Source organism: Rhinoderma darwinii, chromosome 2, assembly GCF_050947455.1.
Source record: "Rhinoderma darwinii isolate aRhiDar2 chromosome 2, aRhiDar2.hap1, whole genome shotgun sequence".
NCBI lineage: Eukaryota > Metazoa > Chordata > Amphibia > Anura > Rhinodermatidae > Rhinoderma > Rhinoderma darwinii.
The window spans coordinates 15,747,424-15,768,846 of NC_134688.1; the positions used below are offsets into that span (position 1 = coordinate 15,747,424).

Here is a 21,423-nt window from a genome sequence, read left to right on the forward strand (position 1 = left end):
TAAAGAGGGCTCCATCTATGACTTTATTTAGGGCACCGCTGTTCTTTTACGCGGCATCGGGCCCACTCAGGCAGAGTAGACGACAACCCTTATAGTTCGGTTACAAGGTGTCCCAAGAATGAAACTCTTCAACCAGCTTTTCCCAACTCATGCGTTTTGGATTCCCTCCACATTTAAGAAAAATTGCACCCAGGAGCCATCAGCAGCATACAGCTTCCAGAACGGTGCCAGTCAATACCCGGAAAAAAGTGGAGTATCTGGTGTGCTGAATGGGACATGTGAAGTACGGATATTCACATCATGCACGAAAAGGTCAGCAGCTCAGATGTCAAGATGGCTGCCAATCCTTTTGAAAGTGTAATTGGTGGATTACTTCCAGGGACATGCTCGGGGAAGGGTGGGGGAGGGCACTGTAGCGGACGATGTTATGGGGTGGCAGCATAATATAAACTTACTACATCAAGGACGCACTTGGGGTAGTGGCTTCCTAGTACCCGGCATTGCTCCTCAGTCATTTGAGAAGCCGGGTTAAATAAAATTTGTTATGTCACCTCTAGGAAGAGGGGGGGGGGGGGGGGGAGGCATCACTGTATACAGTCTTATTATAGAGTTCAATGGGAACTGTATAATTCCCTATGACGTGAGCTCCCCCTATTGGTGGGTGCAGGCAAGCAACATTTTATCATGTAACCCACTGTCTGTGTGAAGGGAAACATGGAGCCCTGTACAAGAAGAACATCGGACCTCCAAAGAATTTTGGATTAATTTAAAAACTAAAACTATAGGTACGGTATGCTTTCCTGCACTAAACCACGTCCATTAATCCCTGCATCATCCCAAACCACCTGGAATATTAGGTTACCAATGACCCATAAATCAAGATATTCTGTATTATGTGGTGGCACAATGGGCACCAACATGTTTGGAAACCAACCCCCCGCCCCCCCTCCGCCCTTGTGCATATATACAGTGGTGCCATATAAGAAGGGGAGAGGACGTACCCACTTGTTGTGGGGTTTGCATCGTATGGAATTTGTGTTATAGGAGCACTGCATGGCATCATTTTGCATTATTGGCACAACATGTTAGTAGCACTAGGTGCGGTTACTTGGCACTATGATGTATATAGTTTCCTTGTATGTTGAGAACCATTTAATACCTGCAAAGGAGACTAAATATTTTTAGACATCTGCAGAACACGACATTGAAGTAAGGAGGTTGGTGTTTGAGCTAACATTTTTATTGCCCTTTAACCTACAAGCATGCAGAACAGATTGACGGAGTTAATTTTCATGTAAAAAAAGCTGTCAGTCGCTCCAGATGTCCAACCTCGGACATTCCTCGATGTCTTTTTCAATTTGAGAACAGACCCAGCTTTCAGGACAGACGTCCCGGAGGTAAGCGGATGAAGACCGGCGACACTTATAAGATGCAGGATCAGAGAAAGTTTATTAATGTGGAAGGGTTGTAATAAAATTATTTTATGACTCCCATTGGTGCTCAGCAGCACCCATATAGATTTCGGCCATTGCCTAGAAACATGTACAAGAGGAAGTGGGTGACAACACTGGAGGACAAAGATGGTCACACAGAGGAGATCCAGTCAGTACAGGCCAGACCAGCCAAAAGGCCATAGGGGTAGGCCAGTATGAGTAGGGATGTTGTTAGGGAAAGAGTTAAGGTGTTACAGGAGGGGCGGTCCGGAGTCAGGGGGGGGGGGGGGGGTCGCCATTACGGGAGCAGACAGCAATTGAACTTGTCCCGCCCGCCCTCCCTATTTTTCTTGTTCCTTCTGGATCTGGTCAGTGTGGGTTATTCGCTATGTTGCTCGTTGCTTTCTGTTTTTTTCACAGGTGCGAAGAGATTATGGGGAGCGGCTTGTTGCAGTGTCGCAGCAGTAACTTGGCGGATTGGGGGTCCTTGGAGTTGGTGGTAAATTGGTGTGGGGGGATTCATCGGGGGTATGGTCCCTCCCGAATGCATTATGGTTTAGTGGTCTGGTCAATTTGGGCTTCTGCTGGATGGTGTCCCAGAGGGTGGTTGCGGTTTAGGTCAGCCAACTGCAGGTATGACGGTGCCCCTGAGCCTGTGGGGAGACGGCTGGAAGTAAAAATACTATGCAGGTGGGCGGTTTATGTTGACAGATTTTGCAGCTGCAAGGACTCTCCTTCCATTGTTATTTTTATATATAAAGTGTTGTTTTTATTATATTTGTTTGTTAATAAAATGGCTGCTGTGGCCAAATTTACCCAACCCAAGGTGTCAGTGTTTTTATAGGGAAGGGGTGGGAAGGTGGTATGGCCGTTAGGAAGCTAGTGTTATTAACATCATCCTCTAGTAGACTGAGCGTACTCTACAGTCCCCTGGTCATGTAGAAGCAATGGAAGACATGTATGTATTGAGTCCTCCAGCACTTACACTCCCTTAATTTACCCATGGGACCAGTAACTTGAGAAAGAAAGGCCCCGTGCACACGAACGTGCTTTTCGTCCACAATTCCCCCAAAAATTCACGGGAGAATTGCGGCCCCATTCATTCCTATGGGGCCATGCACACGACCGTGGTTTCCACGGTCCGTGCATGGCCCCGGAGCCCGGACGGCAGAAAAAACGGGCAAGCCTTATTACGGCCGTGTTCTGCAGTCCGGGCTCATTGAAAATAATGGCCGTGGCCATGTGCACATCCCACGATTTGCAGGCAGCTCGCGGCTGACACTCCGTTGTCGGCTGACCCGAAAAACACGGGCGTGCACATGGCTACGGTCGGGTGCATGAGGCCTAAAGGGAATGGGTTGGGGGTTGAAGTAGGCAAATGAAGGTTTCTCACTGCCTCTCTTATAAGCTCAGCAGTTTGTGCTCCAAACTTCAGTCTCTGGGACAGGAAGTAGTAGTCTCACACCTACCATTGTCAGCCATATTAGTTCTCATGGCGCTGTATTTTGGGTCACTAAAAGGATCCTCACCTCCTTCCTCTCACTGCTCTTCCTGGCAGCAGGGCTGGTGTTACAGGGGGCAAGCAGGGCAATTGGCCAGGGCCCAGTGGCAGAACTACCACTATAGCAGCCAAAGCGGCTGCTACGGTACGGGGCCTGTGGCATTAATGGGCCCGTGCCGTCCGGCACATAACATTTATGGGCTATGTTACAGGGGTCCCCTCATGCCCAGTGGCGTTGCTAGAACAGGGGGGGGGGCGGTGCTAGAGACTGCCACATTCAATTGTATCTGCGTCCTCAGGACGCGGATGCAATTGAATACTATGGCGGAGCAGGAAACTATTAGCTCCCTGCTCCGTTATATAATAGGCTACAGGCCACGTTAGGCCTGCAGCCTAAAAGACGCTGGGATAAAAGCCCTGTCCAGGCCAGCATGATGTCACCGGATCACACCGGCCTACGCAAGGGTCTCATCTGTGTAGCGGCTCCGTCCATCGTGGGAAAGGGAGACTGTGTGGCACCATCCACAGGAGGCATTATTACTGTGGGGGCACAGTTACTGATGGGGCACTTATTGCATAAGGGATCAGTATTACCATCTGGGGCACTGTGGAGTACAAGTTTTAGAGGATGGGGTATAGGTGGGGAGTATGCTGGTAAAATGAGAAACCAACATGTCTGAGTCAAATTCTGCAGAGACGGGTCGTGGCTGGAATAAGTCGTCAGTGGTCTGGGCCGGATGGAGGAAGAAAAAAAAAAAAAAAAAAAGGGAAACTAAATGACTAATCAGAGAAAACATTACCTGTGAGTCACTAGATATAAATGTCCTGTAATCACTTATATCGTCCACAAAGCTCCTGTGTATAACTGGCACCTACTACTACACAGTCACTACATGGTGGTAATATTTGTCTTTGTGTAGTGGTTTTTGTTCAGTAAATAATAATAATAGTATGGGGGTATTATTCAGCCACTATGTGTGATTATGGTGTGGTATTATTCAGTAAAAGTATGGTGGTATTATTCAGTCACTGAGGTTATGATGTGGCAGTATTATTCAGTAACAGTATGGGGGTATTATTCAGTCACTATGTGGTTATGGTGTGGCGGTATTATTCAGTAACAGTATGGGGTATTATTCAGTCACTATGTGGTTATGGTGTGGGGGTATTATTCAGTAACAGTATGGGGATATTATTCAGTCACTATGTGGTTATGGTGTGGCAGTATTATTCAGTAACAGTATGGGGATATTATTCAGTCACTATGTGGTTATGGTGTTGTGGTATTATTCAGTAACCATATGGAGGTATTATTCAGTAACAGTATGGGGTATTATTCAGTAACAGTATGGAGGTATTATTCAGTAACAGTATGGGGGTATTATTCAATCACTATGTGGTTATGGTGTGGTGGTATTATTCAGTAACAGTATGGGGTATTATTCGGTCACTATGTGATTATGGTGTGGAGGTATTATTCAGTAACAGTATGGTGGTATTATTCAATCACTATGTGGTTATGGTGTGACGGTATTATTCAGTAACAGTATGGGGTATTATTCGGTCACTATGTGGTCATGGTGTGACAGTATTATTCAGTAACAGTATGGGGGTATTATTCAGTCACTATGTGGTTATGGTGTGTTTGTATTATTCAGTAACAGTATGGGAGTATTATTCAGTCACTATGTGGTTATGGTGTGGCAGTATTATTCAGTAACAGTATGGGGGTATTATTCAGTCACTATGTGGTTATGGTGTGTTTGTATTATTCAGTAACAGTATGGGAGTATTATTCAGTCACTATGTGGTTATGGTGTGGCAGTATTATTCAGTAACAGTATGGGGGTATTAATCAGTCACTATGTGGTTATGGTGTGGCGGTATTATTCAGTAACAGTATGGAGGTATTATTCAGTATTAGTATGGGGGTATTATTCAGTCACTATGTGGTTATGGTGTGGTGGTATTATTCAGTAACTGTATGGGGTATTATTCAGTCACTATGTGGTTATGGTGTGGAGGTATTATTCAGTAACAGTATGGGGGTATTATTCAGTCACTATGTGGTTATGTGTGATAGTATTATTCAGTAACAGTATGGGGGTATTATTCAGTAACAGTATGGGGGTATTATTCAGTCACTATGTGGTTATGGTGTGGTGGTATTATTCAGTAAAGGTATGGGGGTATTATTCAGTCACTATGTGGTTATGGTGTGGCGGTATTATTCAGTAACAGTATGGAGGTATTATTCAGTATTAGTATGGGGGTATTATTCAGTCACTATGTGGTTATGGTGTGGTGGTATTATTCAGTAACTGTATGGGGTATTATTCAGTCACTATGTGGTTATGGTGTGGAGGTATTATTCAGTAACAGTATGGGGGTATTATTCAGTCACTATGTGGTTATGTGTGATAGTATTATTCAGTAACAGTATGGGGGTATTATTCAGTAACAGTATGGGGGTATTATTCAGTCACTATGTGGTTATGGTGTGGTGGTATTATTCAGTAACTGTATGGGGGTATTATTCAGTCACTATGTGGTTATGGTGTGGCGGTATTATTCAGTAACAGTATGCGGGTATTATTCAGTCATTATGTGGTTATGGTGTGGAGGTATTATTCAGTAAGAGTATGGGGGTATTATTCAGTCACTATGTGGTTATGGTGTGGGGGTATTATTCAGTAACAGTATGGGGGTATTATTCAGTCACTATGTGGTTATGGTGTGGTGGTATTATTCAGTAACAGTATGGGGTATTATTCAGTCACTATGTGGTTATGGTGTGGAGGTATTATTCAGTAACAGTATGGGGGTATTATTCAGTCACCATGTGGTTATGGTGTGGCGGTATTATTCAGTAACAGTATGGGGTATTATTCAGTCACTATGTGGTTATGGTGTGGAGGTATTATTTAGTAACAGTATGGGGGTATTATTCAGTCACTATGTGGTTATGGTGTGGGGGTATTATTCAGTAACAGTATGGGGGTATTATTCAGTATTCGTATGGGGGTATTATTCAGTCACTATGTGGTTATGGTGTGGAGGTATTATTCAGTAACAGTATGGGGGTATTATTCAGTAAGAGTATGGGGGTATTATTCAGTCACTGTGGTTATGGTGTGGGGGTATTATTCAGTAACAGTATGGGGGTATTATTCAGTCACTATGTGGTTATGGTGTGGTGGTATTATTCAGTAACAGTATGGGGGTATTATTCAGTCACCATGTGGTTATGGTGTGGCGGTATTATTCAGTCACTATGTGGTTATGGTGTGGTGGTATTATTCAGTAACAGTATGGGGTATTATTCAGTCACTATGTGGTTATGGTGTGGCGGTATTATTCAGTAACAGTATGGGGTATTATTCAGTCACTATGTGGTTATGGTGTGGTAGTATTATTCAGTAACAGTATGGGGTATTATTCAGTCACTATGTGGTTATGGTGTGGTGGTATTATTCAGTAACAGTATGGGGTATTATTCAGTCACTATGTGGTTATGGTGTGGTGGTATTATTCAGTAACAGTATGGGGGTATTATTCAGTCACTATGTGGTTATGGTGTGGCGGTATTATTCAGTAACAGTATGGGGTATTATTCAGTCACTATGTGGTTATGGTGTGGGGGTATTATTCAGTAACAGTATGGGGATATTATTCAGTCACTATGTGGTTATGGTGTGGCAGTATTATTCAGTAACAGTATGGGGATATTATTCAGTCACTATGTGGTTATGGTGTTGTGGTATTATTCAGTAACCATATGGAGGTATTATTCAGTAACAGTATGGGGTATTATTCAGTAACAGTATGGAGGTATTATTCAGTAACAGTATGGGGGTATTATTCAATCACTATGTGGTTATGGTGTGGTGGTATTATTCAGTAACAGTATGGGGTATTATTCGGTCACTATGTGATTATGGTGTGGAGGTATTATTCAGTAACAGTATGGTGGTATTATTCAATCACTATGTGGTTATGGTGTGACGGTATTATTCAGTAACAGTATGGGGTATTATTCGGTCACTATGTGGTCATGGTGTGACAGTATTATTCAGTAACAGTATGGGGGTATTATTCAGTCACTATGTGGTTATGGTGTGTTTGTATTATTCAGTAACAGTATGGGAGTATTATTCAGTCACTATGTGGTTATGGTGTGGCAGTATTATTCAGTAACAGTATGGGGGTATTATTCAGTCACTATGTGGTTATGGTGTGTTTGTATTATTCAGTAACAGTATGGGAGTATTATTCAGTCACTATGTGGTTATGGTGTGGCAGTATTATTCAGTAACAGTATGGGGGTATTAATCAGTCACTATGTGGTTATGGTGTGGCGGTATTATTCAGTAACAGTATGGAGGTATTATTCAGTATTAGTATGGGGGTATTATTCAGTCACTATGTGGTTATGGTGTGGTGGTATTATTCAGTAACTGTATGGGGTATTATTCAGTCACTATGTGGTTATGGTGTGGAGGTATTATTCAGTAACAGTATGGGGGTATTATTCAGTCACTATGTGGTTATGTGTGATAGTATTATTCAGTAACAGTATGGGGGTATTATTCAGTAACAGTATGGGGGTATTATTCAGTCACTATGTGGTTATGGTGTGGTGGTATTATTCAGTAACTGTATGGGGGTATTATTCAGTCACTATGTGGTTATGGTGTGGCGGTATTATTCAGTAACAGTATGCGGGTATTATTCAGTCATTATGTGGTTATGGTGTGGAGGTATTATTCAGTAAGAGTATGGGGGTATTATTCAGTCACTATGTGGTTATGGTGTGGGGGTATTATTCAGTAACAGTATGGGGGTATTATTCAGTCACTATGTGGTTATGGTGTGGTGGTATTATTCAGTAACAGTATGGGGTATTATTCAGTCACTATGTGGTTATGGTGTGGAGGTATTATTCAGTAACAGTATGGGGGTATTATTCAGTCACCATGTGGTTATGGTGTGGCGGTATTATTCAGTAACAGTATGGGGTATTATTCAGTCACCATGTGGTTATGGTGTGGCGGTATTATTCAGTCACTATGTGGTTATGGTGTGGTGGTATTATTCAGTAACAGTATGGGGTATTATTCAGTCACTATGTGGTTATGGTGTGGCGGTATTATTCAGTAACAGTATGGGGTATTATTCAGTCACTATGTGGTTATGGTGTGGTAGTATTATTCAGTAACAGTATGGGGTATTATTCAGTCACTATGTGGTTATGGTGTGGTGGTATTATTCAGTAACAGTATGGGGTATTATTCAGTCACTATGTGGTTATGGTGTGGTGGTATTATTCAGTAACAGTATGGGGGTATTATTCAGTCACTATGTGGTTATGGTGTGGAGGTATTATTCAGTAACAGTATGGGGGTATTATTCAGTCACTATGTGGTTATGGTGTGGTGGTATTATTCAGTAACAGTATGGGGTATTATTCAGTCACTATGTGGTTATGGTGTGGTGGTATTATTCAGTAACAGTATGGGGGTATTATTCAGTCACTATGTGGTTATGGTGTGGAGGTATTATTCAGTAACAGTATGGGGGTATTATTCAGTCACTATGTAGCGGTATTATTCAGTAACCGTATGCGGGTATGATTCAGTCACTACATGGTTATGTGTGGAAGTAATTTTTATTCTGGTGTAGTGGTATGATATAATAACTGTATATAGATTGTGTGTGTGACTGGGGGGACATAAGCTTTGGGGCTTTTAACACTCCTGCATTGCTGATTTCTAGCGAGTCCAGTTCTCTGCACACCACCTTCTGAATGGCCCGCATTATTAATACAGCAATTCAGCATTTGGGCCCCACTTAACTTTGCCCAGGGCCACACTGTCTAAGACCGGCCCTGCCTGGCAGTCAATTACAGTAAATTGGGCTTAGACTGATTAGGGTTGAATAAAAAAAAAAGTCTAATACTTAAAGGCCTACAACTCCCATACATCTTAAGAGGGTAACAACTCACACTGCTACATCTCCATAGATAACAAGATCTTAGTGGCGTCACTTGCTGCCAGAAACCCATCCAATATCACAATAACGACTCAAGTAAAAAAAGAAAAAGTTCTAAGGATATCCCTAAATTTAACACAATGTACAAGAAGCTGGTGTTATGATGTCCCATCCTGTCTGAGGAGTTTCCTCTGCTGCGACAGATAGAGCTAGTGAAGAGGATTTCTTTGCCTCGCCCGCACTGTGCCCATCATGGGCAAGATAGGAAAGGAGATTCCCTTCCTGTGGATTACAATCAAGGCCGTCTGCTTCAACCATAATGGTAAAGGGAGCACAGCCATTATTATTTCCATATATTTCGATTTTAGTTCCATCCCCGTATATAACATTTATATTATAAAATAAAAAAAGGGGGTGTAATTGGGGCTTTCTATTATACTTTATATATCTGCCTATCTGCACACCCCCCCCCCCCCTAGTTAATAAGTTACGTGGTATACCGGATTCACACGTAGCATAAAAACTGCAAATTTTCCGCAACGTATTTCATTGCGAAGAATCTGCAGCATAATACAGTAACAGCAGAGGGGAGGAAATTTTAACAAATCCCATCCACACGTTGCGTTAAATAAAATAAAGTATCGCTGCTTTTCTGTTGCAGTCCTTCCCGATTTAATTCAATGGGGAGGTAAAACCTGCCACAAATAGCAGATGTTGCGATTTTTGCAGCGGAAAACCTGTGAATCCGCTGCAAAAACAATTACAAAAAATGATACTTAACCAGATCTCTCTGCTTCTGCGTCCAGGCCGGCCTCCAGGGACGACGTTTCATTCAATGTGACTGCTGCAGCGATCACATGGGATGAAACGTCATCCCAGGAGCCCGGGCTGCAGGACGTTGGAGGGATGAGTCGCCATGGCTACGGGTGAGGATAGATTTTTTATTTTCTGTGCGCTTTTCCGCAACCGACATTCCATCCGAAAAACTGCACACCATTTGGTTTGTTTTTTCGGTCGGAATTCTCTGAGGGGACCAGGGCGGATACACAGTGTACTTTTATGCAGTGTATCCACCCCGTGTGACACACGCACGCTGGGACCAAGACTGATCAGCTGTAATCGGTGGTGGACTCTAGTAGCAAGTGTCCAATTTCCCTGCAGTGTCACCACAGGAGAGATGAGGCATCACACAGTTAACAATCAAGTCAGTGGGTTGTTCAAGTAATGCAGATGTGTCAAGTCCTAAAAAGAGGGAGGGACTTTTTGTAGCCGACTAATAGCGGACCCCAAATATAAACCCCCCCCCCCCCCTCCCACTCCATTAACCCTAATAGGGTATTTAAAAAGGATTATTCTAAAATCAAACCTCTTTGATAGGTCTATAGTTGCGACCGTTTCATTATTTAGGCCCCATGCACACAACCGTGCCCATAATCACAGGCACGGCCGACCAGCACGGCGGCTTGCACTGTTGCCTTGCAGCGCTGTGGTCCTGGGTTCAAATCCAGCCAAGGACAACATCTGCATGGAGTTTGTATGTTTGCGTGGGTTTCCTCCGGGTACTCTGGCTTCCTCCCACATCCCAAAAACATACTGGTAGGGAACTTAGATTGTGAGCCCTAATGGGGACAGTAAGTGTGGACCTTTGTACAGCGCTGCGGAATATGTTGGCACCATATAAGTAACAGAAGTAAATAAATAAACAGACCGTGTTTCTACGGCCGCGGACAGTCACCCATTATAAATTATGGGAGCACGGTCCATAAAATAAAAAAAATAGGACATGTCCTTTTTTACGGAAACTTTCTACAGCCCGGACACCTTCCCGTAAATATAGGGGAAGGTGAAATGAATGGGTGCGTAATTACAGATAAAATCTATGGTCGTGTGCATGGGGCCATTAAGTCTGTGTTTATCTACGGAAGAATTTTTCCTTAGAAGAAATTCTCCAAAGGAAAAAATTATATATATTTTTTTTCCCCCCAGAATAAAAACTTTTGTTTAAGGTCGGAGACCCCCGGAGGAACAGTAGAGACCCATACACTTCATAATAAGCCGGTGTACATGTGGACTTGGAGTCAATTTGAGGAATAGGGAGAAGGTCGGTAAAAAATAGCAAGATAGACTTTCTGGATTATATAACGGACCCTGCTGTGCGGGCCGGTGGTCTTTAACAGCAGAACCAATCTGGAAAAACATTGTCCAGCACATGACACAACAACATGCTTGACTTCTTCATTAACCAGCGATGACCTGTCTGCTCAGTGTGGGATCTCACAGGAAACAAGACCCTTCATTGTCCAACAGATGGAGGAGCGATCAGGAGAACGTCCACAGATGGAGGAGCGATCAGGAGAACGTCCACAGATGGAGGAGCGATCAGGAGAACGTCCACAGATGGAGGAGCGATCAGGGGAACGTCCACAGATGGAGGAGCGATCAGGGGAACGTCCACAGATGGAGGAGCGATCAGGGGAACGTCCACAGATGGAGGAGCGATCAGGGGAACGTCCACAGATGGGAGACCCCTGGAAAGTAATTAGAGGACATCACCGCACAGACAAACTCATTCTCTTCTTTAGGAAAACAAAACGGGATATCCCCGAGAACAGACCAGAAACATTACATGACCAAGTAGAAGACGCCTGTAGACATCTGCAGCTCTGACCAGAAGGAACTTATTAGGGCAATGTCAAATCTTAATAAACATGAGACCGTAAACATCTCAAAGACACAGTAAGGCTGGGTTCACTCGTAGCATAAATACTGCGGATTTACCGCTACGCATTTCATTGCGGAAAATCCGCAGCATAATACAGTAGCAGCAGAGTGGATGATATTTGAACAAACCTCATCCTACGGTGCGTTAAAAAAAAAAAAAATGCTGTTCATAAACATGTTAAATGTATGTGTGTAGGTCGCTGCTTTTCTGTTGCGGGTTTTTCACATTGAATTCGATAGGGATGTAAAACCTGCAACCAACAGCAGATGTTGCGATTTTTGCGTCAGAATCGCAGCTTTTCCAAATTATATTTACCCAAGCTCCTGCGTCCCGCCCGTCCTCCTTGAATGACATGTCACCCCATGTGGCTGCTGCAGCCAATCACAGGCTGCAGCAGTCACATGGGTTGAAACGTCATCCCAGGAGGCCGTGTTGCAGGACGTCAGAGGGACATGTTGCCATGGCTGCGAGTAAGTATAGATTTTATTTTTTATGTGCCCTTTACAAGAGCGGACATTCTGGATGAAAACTGCACCCCAATTTGGTGCGGTTTTTCGCCCGGAATTCACTGTGGGGACCAGGGTGGATATTCCGAGTACTTTTACGCAGCGTATCCGTTCTGTGTGAATATAGCCTAAAGAACCTCAAAAGAAATGTGTCTTGAAGAAGCATTTACTCTATGTGGGAATCCAGCCTATAGCTTGAGTAATTCCTATGCGGACTAACCTGGCTACCTAGAATGCAATTAATAAAATCATACCTCCCAACAGTCTTGGATTCAGCGATACAGTCCTGGAGTCCTGGCGGTGTCCCACCGCCCCGGGCGGCTGGTGGTATGTCCTGCTGTCAACTGTATCTGGATGTCAACTGTATCTTGGTTCTCAGGACGCAGATACAGTTGAACCCAATGCTGTACCAGGGAACGGTCAGCTCCCTGCCTCAGCATTAACTTAGACCGGAGAGGCAGAGGGATCTGCTCCGCTCGCCGAACACTCCCCGGGCACAGTGCTACTTTAAGCACAGTGCCCAGGGAAGCCTGTGATACCGCTGTCCATATATGAACAGTGACATCAGAGGCTCCTCTAGGAGTGGAAAGCCCAGCCACAGAGTCTGCAGCGCTCTGTCAGGGGATTCTGCTCCAGGCGTAGTCATTGTCCATATATGGACAGTGACATCAGGGGTTCCCTCTAGGAGCGGAATCCCCAGCCTATGTGCCCCCCCCCCCCCCCCCCCCGCGAAATACACTTTCTCTGCCTCCCATTGATGTCAATGGGAGGTCAGAGATGTAAACGCCCGAAGATAGGGCATGTCGCTTTTTCCCGCGAGACGGTTTGGAACGCCTCCCATTTAAATCAATGGGAGGCATTTTTGGCCGTTTTTTTGGCACGTTTTTTCCGCGGCAAAAAATGGTGTGAACTGACCCTTAGGACTGACTGACATGTGCAACTGCTGCTCACATGGAACCATTCTCCACTGTACTTCGATGGGAATAACAAAACAAGCGTTAAGCTCCCCCTAGTGGCGATGTGGTCAGCCAGAAATTAAAAATTAAATATCTGAAAAAAAAAAAAAGAAAAAACACTCCAAGCCCTATAGAAAGATATATAATGAAGTTAATCAGTACAGAATGTTGGCCCTAAAAGTATGGTTTTCAAAAAAGGTTTATTTTTCTTTAAAGGGGGCTTTCCCCCAGAAATAGTGACGACCGATAGAGCAGAGCTGCCACAATAATATAGTTAAGCACTGCGGCTCAGTCAGTTTTTTCCTGCTCAGCGCTGCTCCCGTCCACCTGCTAGGCAGGGAAATGCACCATAGCCCTATTCTCTTAAAGAGACTCTGTCACCACATTATAAGTGCCCTATCTTCTACTTGAGGAGATTGGCGCTGTAATGTAGGTGACAGCAGTGCTTTTTTTTTTTTCTAAAAACGATCTGTTTTTACCACATTAGGAGCAATTTTAGCTTTATGCTAATTACTTTCTTAATGCCCAAGTGGGCGTGTTTTTACTTTAGAACAAGTGGGCGTTGTACAGAGGAGTGTATGACGCTGACCAATCAGTGACCAATCAGCGTCATGCACTTCTCTCCATTCTTTTAGTCAGCGCATGTGCACACGACCTATTTTCAGACATAATGGAGGCGTTTTATACCTCGAATTACGCCTGAAAAGACGGCTCCAATACGTCAGCAAACATCTGCCCATTGCTTGCAATGGGTCTTACGATGTTCTGTGCAGACGAGCTGTCATTTTACGTGTCGCTGACAAAATACGGCGCGTAAATTGATGGCTTGTCAAAAGTGCAGGTCACTTCTTAGGATGTTTTTGGAGGAGTTCTCATAGACTATTGAAAACCTCTCCAAAAACGGCTGTAAAAAACGTGAGTTACTCCAAAAACCTTCTGAAAATCAGGAGCTGTTTTACCATGAAAACAGCTCCATATTTTCAGACGTATTTTGTTAATCGTGTGAACATACCCTGACACTGCGTTGTTCACTATGTGCTGTCTTATACTGACACATTAACGTTACTGAAGTGTTGACAGTGAATGGACATTCCTTCCAGCCACTTAGTTAACGTTTGTTTGATACTTACAGCAGAGCAAAGCGTAATCTCGCGAGATCTCGCTGTAAATGACCGGTTACAGCGAGATTATGCTTTGCTCTGCTGTAAGTACCACAGAAACGTTACCGAAGTGCAGGGATTGTGAATAGACATCCCGTCCTGGCTGGAAGGAATGTCTATTCACTGTCTAAACACTTCAGTAACTTTAATATGTCAGTATAAGACACCACATAGCGAACAACGCAGTGTCACTATGCGCTGACTAAATGAATGGAGAGAAGTGCATGACGCTGATTGGTCACTGATTGGTCAGCGTCATACACTCCTCTGTACAACGCCCACTTGATCTAAAGTAAAAACACGCATTAAGAAACTAATTAGCATAAAGCTAAAATCGCTCCTAATGTGGTACAAATAGATCGTTTTTCTAAATAAAAAGCATTACTGTCACCTACATTATAGCGCCGATCCCCTTATGTAGAAGACAGGGCACTTATAATGTGGTGACAGAGTCTCTTTAAGTTGATATGTGCTGCAGTTCCCTGAAAAATCGGGTCAATAGGACCTGCGGTGTGCAGAGAAACTCTGCAGGGCCTTCGAGGTTGAACCCTCACCGATTATGTAGTGATGGCAAATCCGCATTACATGCCATTACTTCTTATAGGGTTATTCCATCACAGAAACTGATGGCATATTGGTAGGATTTGATTTCAATTTCTGATTGGTGGGGTCCGACTGCCGGAACAACCACCGATCCGGAGAACGGTTTTCCAGGCCTCCTATTACGCAGGGATCTCCACTACCTCAAAAAAAAAACCTTCAGTTCCTGCTCCTGTAAATTCCACAGTCCACCGTCACCCTGGCAGGCTCTACTCTGCCCAATCGTGACATACTGGTGGTTTCCTACTTCTGCGTGCTTCAACCATTCAACACCATCGTGTCTTGGCCTAGTTTAGGATCCATCTCTGCGCGAGATTAAACTAGATTTTGGTCACGACCGCTCAGAATCAGGTCTTTACACAAAACAGTTTTGGTGACCACAAGGAGGACCTGAAAGAAGAAGCAGGTACCGTCATGGTTTATCTTTAGCTGAGCTCTAAGCTCTAGTTCCTTTTAGTCTGTACTTACACGTTATTTTTTATTTCTTTACAGTACTTTTGGGACATCTCCTCGTTCCACGATTCAGACAGAGGAACGTAAACATTCTATTTCAGCGAGTAGTGGGTCGAAGAAATCACAGATCAAGAACACCAGCAAAAATAGAAGGTGTTCACCAACTCCCAAGTTCAACTTTTTGAACCAAATTTCCAAAAACAGATTACTGCTCAGCAGTGATATATCTCAGAAAACTACTCTCCTCATCATGAAATAGTTCTAAAGAATCCAATTGAAGGTCAAATCTAGTCAAAAGAAGATTAAACATGCAGTAATTGTTTCTATACAACATTTTTTTTTTTTTTTTAAATCTTTTTGTTTTGATCTAACTCCTCATATGTCTCAGGATAGAGCAAAGGCTTCATTTTTTTTTTCTTGATCCTGAGAGATTTATTCTATGTTTAATCACCCTCTGCTGAGTAATGCACTTTGTGTGAGCTGCCAACAAGCGGGAGAGGGGTAACGACTAAGGGTCCTTTTTACACCAGCCAGTTTCGGGCAAATGAGTGTTCACAAAATGCTTGTTCCTGATAATTGCCCTGTGCAAAACAGGGAACGATCAGCCGATGAACGAGCAAACGCTCATTCATCGGTTAAATGTATTTAATCCCCCTGTGTAAACAGAGACGTGCTGCCAACATGACAGAAATGTATGGGGGGGGGGAAATAAGCGACTGGAGTAACGAGCGCTCATCCCCATACATTAATGATTGAAAAGGAGCAAACGAGCGCCGATCAACGAACAGTCTCATTCATCGGCGCTCGTTTACACGCCCCTTGTCGGGCTGTGTAATAGGACCCTAGCACATACAGCTAAAAAAAACAAAAAACACAACTACTATAATACTGCCCCCTATATACAAGAATATAACTACTATAATACTGCTCCTATATACAAGAATATAACTACTATAATACTGCCCCTATATACAAGAATATAACTACTATAATACTGCTCCTATATACAAGAATATAACTACTATAATACTGCCCCTATATACAAGAATATAACTACTATAATACTGTCCCCTATATACAAGAATATAACTACTATAATACTACCTCCTATATACAAGAATATAACTACTATAATACTGCTCCTATATATAAGAATATAACTACTATAATACTGCTCCCTATATACAAGAATATAACTACTATAATACTGCCCCTATATACAAGAATATAACTACTATAATACTGCCTCCTATATACAAGAATATAACTACTATAATACTGCCTCCTATATACAAGAATATAATGACTATAATACTGCCTCCTATATACAAGAATATAACTACTATAATACTGCCCCTATATACAAGAATATAACTACTATAATACTGCCTCCTATATACAGGAATATAACGACTATAATACTGCCCCTATATACAAGAATATAACTACTATAATGCTGCCCCTATATACAAGAATATAACTACTATAATACTACCTCCTATATACACAAGAATATAACTACTATAATACTGCTCCTATATACAAGAATATAACTACTATAATACTGCTCCTATATATAAGAATATAACTACTATAATACTGCTCCCTATATACAAGAATATAACTACTATAATACTGCCCCTATATACAAGAATATAACTACTATAATACTGCCTCCTATATACAAGAATATAACTACTATAATACTGCCCCTATATACAAGAATATAACTACTATAATACTGCCTCCTATATACAGGAATATAACGACTATAATACTGCCCCTATATACAAGAATATAACTACTATAATGCTGCCCCTATATATAAGAATTTAACTACTATAATACTGCCCCCTATATACAAGAATATAACTACTATAATGCTGCCCCTATATATAAGAATATAACTACTATAATACTGCCCCCTATATACAAGAATATAACTACTATAATACTGCCCCTATATACAAGAATATAACTACTATAATACTGCCCCTATATACAAGAATATAACTACTATAATACTGCCCCTATATACAAGAATATAACTACTATAATACTGCCTCTATATACAGGAATATAACTACTATAATACTGCCCCCTATATACAATATAACTACTATAATACTGCTCCTATATACAAGAATATACCTACTATAATACTGCCCCTATATACAAGAATAACTACTATAATACTGCTCCATATATACAAGAATATAACTACTATAATACTGCCCCTATATACAAGAATATAACTACTATAATACTGTCTCCTATATATAAGTATATAACTACTATAATACTGCCACGATATACAATATAACTACTATAATACTGCCCCCTATATACAAGAATATAACTACTATAATACTGCCCCCTATATACAAGAATATAACTACTATAATACTGTCTCCTATATACAAGAATAAAACTATTATAATACTGCCACGATATACAATATAACTACTATAATACTGCCCCTATATACAAGAATATAACTACTATAATACTGCCCCTATATACAAGAATATAACTACTATAATACTGCCCCTATATACAAGAATATAACTACTATAATACTGCTCCTATGTACAAGAATATAACTACTATAATACTGCCCCTATATACAAGAATATAACTACTATAATACTGCCCCCTATATACAAGAATATAACTACTATAATACTGCCCCCTACGTACAAACATTTTTCTAGGTGGCTTTTTTTTGCTTTAGGCGGGATTCACACAACAGGGTTTCCCGGCCGGGTGCCGGCCGTTCATAAATCGGCCGGCACCCGGCTGCATTAGGAATAATAGACCCCTAATGGGGCTATTCACACGACCGATTTTTTGACGGGCTGGGAAAACCGGCCGTCAAAAAATGGGACATGCCCTATTTTCGGCCGGGTACCCGGCCGCCCGGCACCCATAGAAGTCTATGGGGCCGGGTAATACACGGCCATCACCGGAATGTGTCCCTAGTGATGGCCGGGTCTACCATCGCTCGCGCACTCTCTCCTCCTCCTCACAGCGCAGAGTGCATGTGAGGAGGAGGAGTTGATGCCATTCGGACGAATGGCTACGCTGGAGATCCTGTGTGGCAGGGCCGGGGTGTACAGCAGGTGGAAGGGAGCGCTGCGCTGGCTCCCTTCCCCTGCTTGTTACGGTTCCCGACCGCTGGCTGTATTTTTACGACCAGCGGTCAGGGTCCTTAAAACCCGAGCCATAGACTTTTTATGGCTCGGGTTTTAACTTGCTGCCCGCGCGATCGGGCAGCTGAATGTCGGGTCTCCGGCTGTCAGTGACTGCCGGGGACCCTGAGGAGAAGATAGAAGCAGCTTTCGCTGCTTTTGTCTTCTCCGATGTCTTTTTACACAGCGCTCAATGAACGCTGTGTATAGGAATAGAGACAGCAGCAGCGGCGCTGTCTCTATTCCTCCCGGTGATCATGTGACAGGTCACATGATCGCCGGTTGCCGTTACTGGCAGACTGCTGCTGGGTCTTACTAGACCCAGCACAGCCCTATTCGTGAAATAGTCACTATGAAAGGGCTGATTTCCCCTGTGCAGCCCCAGTTACAGGGGAAAAACATGGTGTAAAAGAAAGAAAAAAAATATTAAAAGTTCCAAAAAGGTCTTTTTTGACCTTTGAGGGACAGACCATAGTAATAAAAAAATAGTAAAGTGCAAAAAATTCATCCGATTAAAAAACGGTCAGGGAAAAAAACTGATGCAGATCGGACGGTAAAAACGGCGACACGGCCCGGAACGGAATCGGAACGGATGCAAACCGGCCGGGAAAAAAAAAAATAAAAAAAATCGGCCAAAAACTGCAGATTTTCCCGCTCGACACTCGGACCCTGTCGTGTGAATGAGGCCTTGGGGTATGTTCACACGTAGTCAACAAAAACGTCTGAAAATCCAGAGCTGTTTTCAAGGGAAAACAGACCCTGCTTTTCAGACGTTTTTTTACCAACTCGCATTTTTCGCGGCGTTTTCACGCCGTTTTCGCGGCGTTTTTTACGTCCGTTTTTGGAGCTGTTTTCATTGGAGTCTATGAGAAAACAGCTCCAAAAACGTCCAAAGAAGTGTCCTGCACTTCTTTTTACGAGGCGTAATTTTACGCGTCGTAATTGCCGTACGACGCGTAAAATTACGCGTCGTGTGGACAATACAGCGTTATACCCATAGAAAGTAATGGGCAGATGTTTGACGACGTATTTGAGCCGTATTTCCAGACGTAAAACGAGGCAAAATATGCCTCGTATACGTCTGAAATTTGGCCGTGTGAACATACCCTTAGTCTCATGCTTTTTGGCTCAGTTGCGTTTTTTTTTTTTTTTTTTAAAGTTGCAGCAAGGGTTGGTTTGTCATTTTCCTACATTTTGTGGCGTTTTTCTACCAAAGACATCCATAAGTTTCTCATTGCTTTTTTTATGGCATTTTCATAAAAAAACATGATGCAAAGAGGAATCTTTGCACCACATGACTTGCAGCAATGTAAAAAAACGCCACCAAAAAACACAAAGTGTTAACAAGCCTTAAAGGGATTCTCAAAGATGTAAAAGAAGTCGTCCCATCTTTGCAACATCTTTTCTAAATAAGGATCAGCTGATCACCTTGGCTCTGGCAGCTGAACTCAGTGACCAGCGGCCACTGCAGGGGAAATGTGGTATTACACGTTGCCCATACAAATGAATAGGCCGAGTCCTCCAGAGTAGGAGCGGTTGTATAAAGTGACTCTCTGTAGTGGTTCATAGAGAGATCTCAAGTCGTGGATCCACCTTTATGACGTCCATGTCCCTTATTGAGCGATGGCCTTTTTTTTCCCCAGGGTTGCCCCGTAGGCCAATGCGATTGTATAAATTGCTCTACTCAATGTAAAAATATATTTTGCAGTCCACGTGACAAGTTTTTACATTAGTACATAGTGGTTACACACGTGGCCTTTCCAAGCTTGTCCCATTTTACGTGATTAAACATTCAAGAGGTTATATAGTAAATTTATGTTAGGAGTCAAATTTCCTAGCTTTATTGGTTATATCCCAAAGTGGAGGAAGTGCAGGGCTCGTGACTTCTAGGAAACTTAATAATTAGTCAATGCTGAATATTTATAACACGCACGGACGACCTGAGTCAGTGTTGTCAGAGTGCAGGAAGTTCACTATTTACGGATGATTGGGAACATCCGAACTGGAAAACAAGAGTACAGACCGCTCCGGACTGACAGCAGGACACTGAAAAAAAAACCTCTGTGTGAACCTACCCTTAAGCAGATTGAATGACCCAAGAGGTCTTCTGGAAGACTGTAGTCTTGGAGGTCCTATTACTTTTATTACCATATGGAGGTTGCCACATCACCGGATAACCTAAACTTTTCTTAGAATGGGATAAATTTTCCACTCTATTAAGGGTTAAACGTGGACGTCCGCTTTAAACTATCCTTTTTAATTTAGAAGGGTCTCCGAATGGTAACCTGATCCCAAGGTGTCCTGTTGCTTAGATCCCAAGTGATCATCTGTAAACGGTGGGGAAACAAGGCAGTAAGGGTTTAAATTTTCTACAGCGCCACCACAGGAGGAATGAATCATTACACAGTCTCCGTTAAAATCAATGAGCATTCAATGTAATGTGTGGACATGTCGGGTCCTCCAATGCAGTAGGGGCTCTTTGTGGACATTTTCTGCTCTGGCTAACAGAGGAGGGACCCCCTTACATTAACTCTGAACTTCCCAATGAAGCATTTAAAAGGGGGTTTTCTAAAAGGAGACAACGTCATTCAGCCAAGTTCATCATGACTACCCTCTTCGTCTGTCTCCATGTTCTTCAACCATGTCTAAACTCACTGTGGTGCCAAGATACAACAGCAGCCTTGGACCTACTGTGCCATCATTCTCAAAACCTCTCTGACCCTCTGGGGGATGGCAAAGTCTCTGTTCACATTTACTTTGGAGGCTTCATTCCTCATGTCAAAATGACATACATCCAAAGGAACCCAAGATACCCCATTGTAGCCCATTGGGTGCTGATCTTATTGGTCGATCAATGGATCCAGCAGAGCTTTGTGGCTTCAGTTATGAACAGAGCTTTAGAGTCTAGGA

General features: G+C 42.7%; 1 protein-coding gene across 1 annotated transcript in view; it reads right to left on the reverse strand.

Annotated features, from left to right (window-relative positions):
• PRCP (prolylcarboxypeptidase) overlaps positions 1 to 21,423 on the reverse strand; it is a 43,037-nt gene that overhangs the window by 17,448 nt on the left and 4,166 nt on the right. The window lies entirely within an intron of this gene.